Genomic DNA, 9,716 nt, shown 5'->3' with positions numbered 1-9,716 from the left:
AAAAAATTGAGGCGAACGAAGCCAGAATTGGCAAAGAAAATAGAAGAAGAAGTGATGAAATTACTCAAAGTCGGTTTCATTGAAGTAGTGCCATATCCAGAATGGGTTGCCAACATAGTACCCGTAATGAAGAAAGATGGTCGGGTGCGAGTATGCGTTGATTATCGCGACTTAAATAAAGCAAGCCCAAAGGATGATTTTCCACTTCCACATATTGATGTATTGGTGGATAGCACGGCTGGATTCGAAATATTCTCATTCATGGATGGTTTCTCAGGATATAATCAAATCCTCATGAAGAAAGAGGATAAGGCGAAAACGTCCTTCATAACACCATGGGACACATTTTGTTATAAGGTGATGCCTTTTGGTCTGAAAAATGCTGGTCCGAAAACGTCCTTCATGTAACTCTGTTCCATGATATGATGCACAAATAAATTGAGGTATACGTGGACGATATGATTGCAAAATCCAAACAAAGGGAAGACCATGTTGAGGTGCTTCGCAAATTGTTCGAAAGATTCAGAAAGTACAAGTTGCGACTGAACCCCAATAAGTGTGTATTTGGAGCAAAATCTGGCAAACTGCTAGGATTTGTGGTCAGCAATAGGGGAATCGAAATTGATCCTTCCAAGATCAAAGCAATACATGACTTGAAGACTCCTTCTACGGTAAAAGAAGTGAGAAGCTTGTTGGGGCAATTAAACTACATTGCCCGCTTCATCTATCAGCTTTCTGAGACTGCTAAACCATTCTTCAAACTGTTGAAGAAAAATGCCAAAGTAAAGTGGGACAAAGAATGTCAACAAGCCTTTGACAAAATCAAAGAATATCCGGTATGCCCGCCAGTATTGGTACCCCCAATTCCCGGAGTCCCGCTGATCCTATATTTGACGATTCACCATGAATCATTAGGAGCAGTGCTGGTACAAAGAAGACCGAATGACGGTAAAGAACAAGCCGTTTATTATTTGAGCAATAAATTCACAACATCAGAAGTGAATTACCCAGCAGTTGAGAAGACATGCGTTGCATTAATTTGGGTGTTACACAGATTAAGGCAGTACACCCTTTATCATCAAATCTTGCTAGTGACTGAGAATGATCCAATCAAGTATCTTCTTGAGAAATCCTCCTTGGTCGGGAAATTAGCCAAATGGCAAGTCTTGTTGTCTGAGTTTGACATCAGAAGTTCATCCCAAAAGTCAGTCAAGGGACGAGCAATAGCAGACATGCTAGCAGAAAATTCGCAGAATATCGCCAATTCTGAAGAACGACTTGATGACCACATATTGACATTGATCGATGACAAATGGACCATGTATTTGATGGTGTAAACAACCTATCTGGATCAGGAACTGGGGCAGTACTGATCTCTCTAGAAGGCCAACATTATCCAGTATCTGCAAAACTGGTATTCCCATGCACCAATAACATCACTGAATATGAGGCGTGCATTCTCGGCTTACAGTTAGCCCTTTCAATGAAAGTAAAAAGGCTGCAAGTATATGGAGATTCCATGCTCATTATATTGCAAACAACTGGAGAATGGCAAACTCGTGATGCAAAGCTGATTCCTTATCACAAATACTAGAAGGAATGATGGAGGAATTCGAAGAAATAACATTTGATTATCTTCCAAGAGCTCATAATCATTTTGCAGATGCTCTTGCAACCTTATCATCCTTACTCCAAGCTGAAGATGGCATGGATATAAAACCATTGAGAATCAATATTCTCGAACAACCAGCACACTGCATGGTAGTTCAAGCAGAATTTGACAATGGACCATGGTTCCATGATATCAAGAAGTACTTACAAGAAGGAGAATTTCCTGAAGGAAGCCAGTCAGGCGACAGAAAATTTATCAGAAAGATAGCCAACAAGTTCTTTCTCAACGGACAGGTTCTTTATAAGAAATCATTCGATTCGATCCTGTTAAGATGCATTGATAGCAAAGAAGTTGAACAAATCATGAGAGAAATCCATGAAGGCGAATGTGGTCCGCATATGAATGGCCATCTCTTAGCACGCAAAATTATGAGATTAGGATATTACTGGATGACGATGGAAACAGATTGCATTCAGCATGTGAGGTGTTGTCGCCAATGTCAAGTCTATGGAGACAGAATTAATGCACTGCCGAATGAGCTGCATCAAATGTCAGAATCATGGCCATTTTCAATGTAGGGAATTGACATGATTGGCCCAATTAACCCCAAGGCTTCAAATGGACATCGCTTTATGTTGGTGGCAATTGATCACTTCACCAAGTGGATTGAAGCAAATTCATATACAAATGTCACCGCCAAGAATGTAGCAAGATTCATCAAACGGGACATCATTGCTAGGTACCGAGTTCCAGAAGCAATCATTACTGACAATGGTTCAAATTTGAACAACAAAATCATAAATGATTTGCTTGAACGCTTCCACATTCGGCACTTGAATTCATCTCCATATCGCCTACAAATGAATGGAGCAGTGGAAGCGGCAAATAAGAATATCAAGAAGATATTGTCCAAGACAGCTGAGAATTATCGTGACTGGCACGAAAGATTACCGTATGCTTTGATGGCATACCAAACTTCAATTCGAACATCAACCGGGGCAACTCCATTTTCCTTAGTTCATGGGATGGAAGCGGTATTACCCATTGAGGTAGAAATTCCTTCATTAAGGATATTGTCCTAATTAAAACTCTCAGAAGCTGAATGGAGCCAACAAAGATAAGAATAGCTCAACATGATTGATGAGAGAAGATTAAGGGCTATATGTCATGGACAAGCCTACTAGAAAAGAGTTGCTAAATCTTTCAACAGAAAGGTGAAACCAAGACGTTTTGAAATGGATGATCTAGTTGTGAAGAAGGTCATTCCCAATAATTCATATCCACGTGGGAAATTCACTCCGAATTACGAGGGTCCATACATTGTCAAGAAGGTTCTTCCTGGAGGAGCACTAATTCTTGTAGATATAACAGGAACAGAACTAGCCTATCATGTAAATGCAGATGCTGTCAAGATTTTTTACCCGTGAAATGAAGACGGACATTCAAGAAAATCGGCACTAGTTATAACATGTGCATATCATACATGTCATGCATTTCATAGAACATGTTTGTTCATTTTGCAGGATATGACAAAAGGAAATCTGAGATGACTCAAAACTTCTAAAATCGTTCAACGAAGTTGAAAAACAAAAGGGAAGTGTCATTCTCAAATTCAGTTTTCTCAACGTTGCTTTCCAACGTACTTTTCCCTTTTATCATCCCCAGAGAAACTGGGAGAAGAGATTAAAAGAGATAATCTTTCATGAATGATCAAGACAAGACGAACCAGAGGTTGGTTGTATCGTTTCAATCAGAAATGAACAATACTTGAATCAATGTTAACACTGGGTTTTAATGTTACAGGGATCTCATCAAACCGATCAGGTAAGTATCCCTAACCCATGAATTTGAGCTTGAACATCTCATTTTCAAATCTCCAGTGGAACAAATTAATGCAGAAGCAAAACAATCAAGAGGGATATTGACAAGCCGATCAGTTAAGTATCCCTAACTCGAAAATTTAGGTCTCGAAGAGGTTAATTTTCTGGAAAAATGAAACTTTTTTTCCCCAAGTGCATTAACATGAAAGATTGTTTCAAAGATTACCTCAAAAGTGTTTTAAACAAAAAAGTTTTGAAACACACATTCTTTGAGCATGCATTACTCATCAGAATTCCTTAAAAAGGAAGTTTTGACGAAAGGCTTTGAAAAATTTCATAGAAAAAGTTTGGATCAAATCAAATGGAAAGACCTTCAAATGATGAAAGGTAAGCCATATCCAAACACGTCCCCTATACACTCGAGTGAATGGAAGGATGAGTATCAGAATGAGAGAAAACCTCATCTGAAGGAAATAGGGGGTATTCGCAATGATTACATGAATTGAAATGATGAAAGGCAATCATTTCACTATCCCAAACACATGATTATCTCTTGCAAACCAAATTTGAGCTTAAACAGTGGAGAAATTTTCAAAAAAACAACCCTGTTAAGAACCACCCCACACTGGGGCAAATTAGGAGGTTCACGATTAACATTTATGGAGAATAGGATCAAGAAAGATTTTATTGCATACACTTGCATCAATCTTTCTGTGATAACCTCAGATGAATTCATATGGAAGCTCACAACATCCCAAGAGGAAGAAGAGCATTTCGTTTCCATATCCCAAACACATTTACCTTTGGCAAAGCCCAATTGAACCTGAATATTCATTTCAGAACTCCAAGTTGGTGATCATCTCTTCACATTGGAGCATGAGCATATGATCCACTTTGACAAATAGAAAACAAAAGGACAGAACACAGAGTCCTTAGAATGCAAAGAGATCAAGGACAAAGGAGTCTGGGGCATGAAAAAACAGTGTGCCTGGTAAAAGTAAGGCCAATGCCCAGGAAAATGAGCACAAGAAAAGAAAAAAAAAAGCATTCAAAAGAAAGAATGACAGAAGTCAAGTCAAAAGAAAAGTAAAAGTTGTGAACAATCAAAAGTCACAACAAATCAATGATTGAAAATCTCGATGAGAGTTTAGGGGACTTTTGTGTTCATGCCAAGAAAAAATCCCCAGTGGACAAAGAAAAGGGTGGTGATGCTAAGAAGATCACCAATTTCACAAAAACCCTGAATTCAAAAACAATTGAGCCTTTTTGAGCCTACCCAATACCAACATTACAACCTCTACCCAAAGACTCTTCAGATTGGGATGTTGAGATTGAAAATATGATTTCATGACAAGAAGTCATCACTTAAAGAAGTGTATGCAATATTGTCTTATCTTATCCTCGAGGTTCTTAACTTGTAGACCCGAAGTCAGATATGATGAAATCCTTTTCTTGGCCTCCGAATGCCTATCCTTTGAATAGCCATTGACCAAGCCAACATTACAACCATTTGAAAGACCTTATCGAATCAATTGGATTGTATACATTGCGAATATCTCCAAACACCTAAGGATTGATTAGGAGAGATAAAATTGAGGGATATCAGATCAGTCCCCTTTCAATCAAATGAAAGAAAGACCAAATTCATAGATCGAGACAAATCCTTTCTAATGAAGGTCTTCTAATTGATCATTCAAAACATTTCTCGAAAGATTTCGAGTCATTTGCTCAAATACTTCCTTTAAAAGGAAATTTGATTGTCAAAATGCATCGACATGAAGAATGCTATTTTTTCAAAACCACATTTCAAAATAGTTTTTGGTTAACTAAAAAACCATACAAAAGTTTCATTTTGTTAAAACAGATATTCTAAAGCAAATTGCACTTTATAGCTTCTGAGTAATGATTCTCATGAGTGATTGCGATTTTGCAGCTTTGAATATGGTGATTTTTATAGTCTTGCCAAGTGTTCGCAGGTTGTAGCTTCAAAGCTATCAGCCTCCGAGTGTTCGCGACCTGTAGTTTTGGATGACTTTCTTTGGCCCGAAGAATGGCCTATTCATGGTGATTTTTATGGTCTTGCCAAATGTTCGCAGGTTTGTAGCTTCGGAGCCATCACCCTTCGAGTGTTCACAACCTGTAGTTTTGGATGACTTTTTAGGCCTAAATCATGGCCTTGTTATAGTTCTTCTGAGTGATCGCGGATTTGTAGCCTCAGAAAATTGACCCTATGTAAGTGATCACAAACCGTAGCTTCAGAAAACTATTACACAAATCCTACAGGTGAGGAACCCCTAGGCAAATCCAGGTTCTACTGGTGAAGAACCACTAGGCAAACTAAAGTCCTACAGGCGAGGAGCCCCTAGGTAATTTCAAAGTCCTTAGGTGAGGAACCACTAGGCAAACTAAAGTCCTATAGGTGAGGAATCCCTAGGCAAATTCAGGTTCTACTGGTGATGAACCACTAGGCAAATAAAAGTCCTACAGGCGAGGAACCCTTAGGTAATTTCAAAGTCCTATAGGTGAGGAACCACTAGGCAAATTAAAGTCCTACTAGTGAGGAACCACTAGGCAAATTCAAATCCTCATGCGAAGAGCCTCAGCCGTTCATGGTTTGTGAGTTCGTTCTCAAACCGCGAAATCAGAACGATCATCATAATCATTACTATCATCAATTCATGCCCTTGGATGAGCAACAAAGAAACCCTAACAAACAAGTAAGTTTCTCTCTCTTTCTCAAATCATTAAGAATCCTTTCAAAATATGTTCCAAAAAGAACCTTTGGATTAGATCACGAATCTCAAAAGCAAAGATCCTAATCAGTTGTTGTGAAATTTCCATCTTGTTTAGTGAGTCGACTAAAAATTCAGGTGTCATCTTGTCTTTGAGATCAACCTCTAACGAGCTCAATCTCAAAGAGGGGCAGCTGTTGACACCTAATTTTTAGCTCGTTTTTGTTATATTTTCAAAATTTTCAAAATTAGGTCTAGGGATCTTGGCCAAGCCTAGAAACCTATTTATAAATCAAAAAATAATTTTTTAGCATTTTTCTACATTTTTTCTGAATTTCTTTTAGTTTAAATAAGCAAGAAAATCAATAAAAATAGTAAATGGAATCAGAAAATTCCATAAAAATAGTTACTAATCTTCTTTTAAATCCAATTTCATAAATACATTGTCAATTTTAGAAAATCTCAATCGGGTACATGTTTTTCCCAAAATTGGGCAAAATTAAACCCGAATTTAACCAAAAATGAAATTAATTTTTTTCTAGACATTTTTAGGTCATAGTGTCTTCACAACAATTGATTCTGGGACCTTTAATTGCATAATGATCAATCCAATTGCACAATTTGATGTAAAAATAAAAAATCCCCAAAAAATTGATTGAAAATTAAGAATTTTGAACCTAAATTGGGAATCGTGCCCAAAATGAAATTTTCGAATTGTGAGATTATCATTTTTAGGGTTAATCAGGAGTGGGTAATGCAATTTTGGCATAAATTTTTCCTAATCAGGTCATTAAGACCTTGAATTGAACAGAACCCTATTAACCCGAATATAAAAGTAAGAAAATCTTGGGCACAATTATGATAAAAATTGGGGAAAATTATATGTTTGGGTTCGGAATATGCTGGGAAATTCAATTTTGAAGTTGAATTTCGAAAATTTGGTGGAAATTGGGTTTAATTCGCGAAATTGAACAAAACCGGAGTTTCCGGGTCGGGCGGGTCGACCCGACCCGACCCGAACAGTGTCGTCTTCTTCACCCGGCCACTTAACCCATGAGAAAACCCAGAAAAAAATCACTCAAAGCGGCGACTTCATTGATCACGTTCGAATTTTTGAGCACGTTTTAATCGGTTTTTCCAGCTGGATATTATCCAGCTGGCGTCGATCAACAACAAAAACCGATTAGAATTCGGTTCCAACCAAATTTCGAGCGGGAAATCAAGGATAAAAAAAAAGAAAAAAAACTGAAGAACAAGAGGGGGAAAACTGTTCGAGAAAATTCCCAAGAGAGAAAAAAAGAGAGAAAGGAAGAAAACCGAAGGAAGAAAGCTAGAGAGAGAGAGGCTCGGAGGTCCCCCCGTGAGTGATCGGCGCCGCCCTAGATGGCGGAGCGCCGGCGAATCACGAGTTGGCCGTGACCTCCCCTCGCCGTGCCGAGCCGGAAAACCTGATTGGGAACGTCTGAAACTAGGTGTCGTCCGGACGACTCCGACCTGTTCCGGCGAATCCAAGCACACTGGGCGGCAGAGAAAGTTTCAAGGAATGTTCTCTGGGCTGTAGATCACTTCAACAAATTCATTTGGTTGTCGAACGAAGCAGGTAAATCTCCTTCGTGGTCACGGATTCCCAGAATTTCCAGAATGTGTTTTGGTTCAAACTTGTGCATTTCTTAGGTATTTTGCGACGTTTGATGCTCAAAACATATTCTGACTTCATCTTTATTGCTTGTTTGCATTTTGAATGGTTAAAATCGCATAAACCGAGCCGATCCGTGCATTAAACCCACCTCGCCGGAAAACTTGAAACTTCGCCGGAGCATCACAGTGGCCTCAGGCCATTCAAGTCAGTCTCTCTGAACTTTGTTTGTTGGTTTGTTAGTTGTTAGACTCGATCTAGACGGCTAGGGCGATCGGAATAGGGGTTAATGTTAGAAAAGTGGAAAATGTCAGTTTTGAGTTGGCATTTTTAGGCTCGATTTCTGCCGGCCGGTGAACGTCCGCCGGCGTGCCGAGTAGGTTAGATTGAAAGTAAAATATATAGACTCTGTTTTGGTGCAACCAGAATGGCTAGAAGGTCGCCGGAGGCTCGCCGACGGTGAGCTCAAACCGGCGGTCTTGAAAACTGAAAACATGGAATAATGGCCACCAACTGTTCGTGAAAATGCTTAAATGAAAATCACTCAAAACGGTGCTATTTTGGGTATGCGTTCGCCGGAAGGGACGATCGGCGACCGGCGCCGGTGACGGCCGGTTCGATCTCGGCCGAACCGGTCCGAACCGGTCCGGTCCGGTTCATTCCCCTCGGTGGGAAAATTCAAAAATAAAAATATAAAAAAATTAGAAAATTCTAAAAAAAATGAAAAAATCACAAAAATTACAGAAAATTCAGAAAAATACAAAAATTTCCAGAAAATCCATAAAAATTTCGAAAATTCAGAAAATACAAATAAAAATTTGAAAATTCTAAAAAATCAATAAAAATTTGAAAAAATTGGAAAATTCACAAAAATTTCCAGAAAATCATAAAAAAATCATTTCTCGGTTTAAAAAAATTTCCGAAAAAAAAATTAAAATTTTGAAAATCCACATAATGATTAAAAATCATTGTGGCCAGTCATAAAAAGCGAAATTTGGATTTTCCAAAATGCCCAAGTGGCATAATTTGGAAAATTCCAAATTTAAGGCCAAAACCCCTAAAAAACCCTAAATCCTAAAAAATGAAATGAACAAACTATTAAAGCTTTGTTAGGGTTTGAGTAGGTTTTCATTTCTAGTGATCAAATTAGGGTTGCCGTGATTGATTTGCCATTGGATGCTTGGATGCGCATTTGATTCTTGGATGCTTAATTGTTTGTCCATGATTAGATTAGTGAAATGACCTTAGGGATCCGTGTGATACGCTAGACATGCCATATCGTTCTTAGGTACCGAAAAGGCGTTAATGGTCTCAATTTGAGATCGTTAACATAACCAAGTCCCTTATCCAAAATCTTTGATTTGTAGGATTGCGGTACTTCTCCCGTACCATAATTAGGTTTCTAGTCGACCTACCGTAAATGGCTAGTGGCGACTCCAAGTTTGAATTTAGATCAAACAAACCCCGCTGTCACGTGAGGTATGGCCTGGGAGAGGCCCGTATAGAAAAATACCTCCATCCTAAAGCACACGAGAGCGTGGCGCGACAATTGGTTGGCAAACTATGCTCCGATTACTAGTGCAGAACATTAATATGGGCACACACCGCCTAATGGGTCGGTTCTTTTCTTGTTTGGTGATCGAGAAGGAGTTAGTTTTCCCTGTAGTTATCATGTAATCAACGGCTCTTGCCCTCCTTTGTTACTAAAAGAAAATTTTGGTCAACGGCAAAACTGTGTGAGTCATATAGTCTAAACAACTAGGATACACATGAACTTGCCAAGAACTTTACTAGAGATGACTTTGGCATCTCTTATTGAATAGAATCTATGACTTTGGGTATATTATTACCCATGAATTCAATGTTGAAGCTTCAGTTTTGTCCATGAATTTGACATTTTCTTTGTATGCATCTCC

Source organism: Syzygium oleosum, unplaced genomic scaffold, assembly GCF_021117445.2.
Source record: "Syzygium oleosum isolate NSW1041296 unplaced genomic scaffold, Sole_v2.1 Sole_v2.30, whole genome shotgun sequence".
Classification (NCBI taxonomy): domain Eukaryota; kingdom Viridiplantae; phylum Streptophyta; class Magnoliopsida; order Myrtales; family Myrtaceae; genus Syzygium; species Syzygium oleosum.
Note: the sequence above shows the minus strand (reverse complement) of the source record.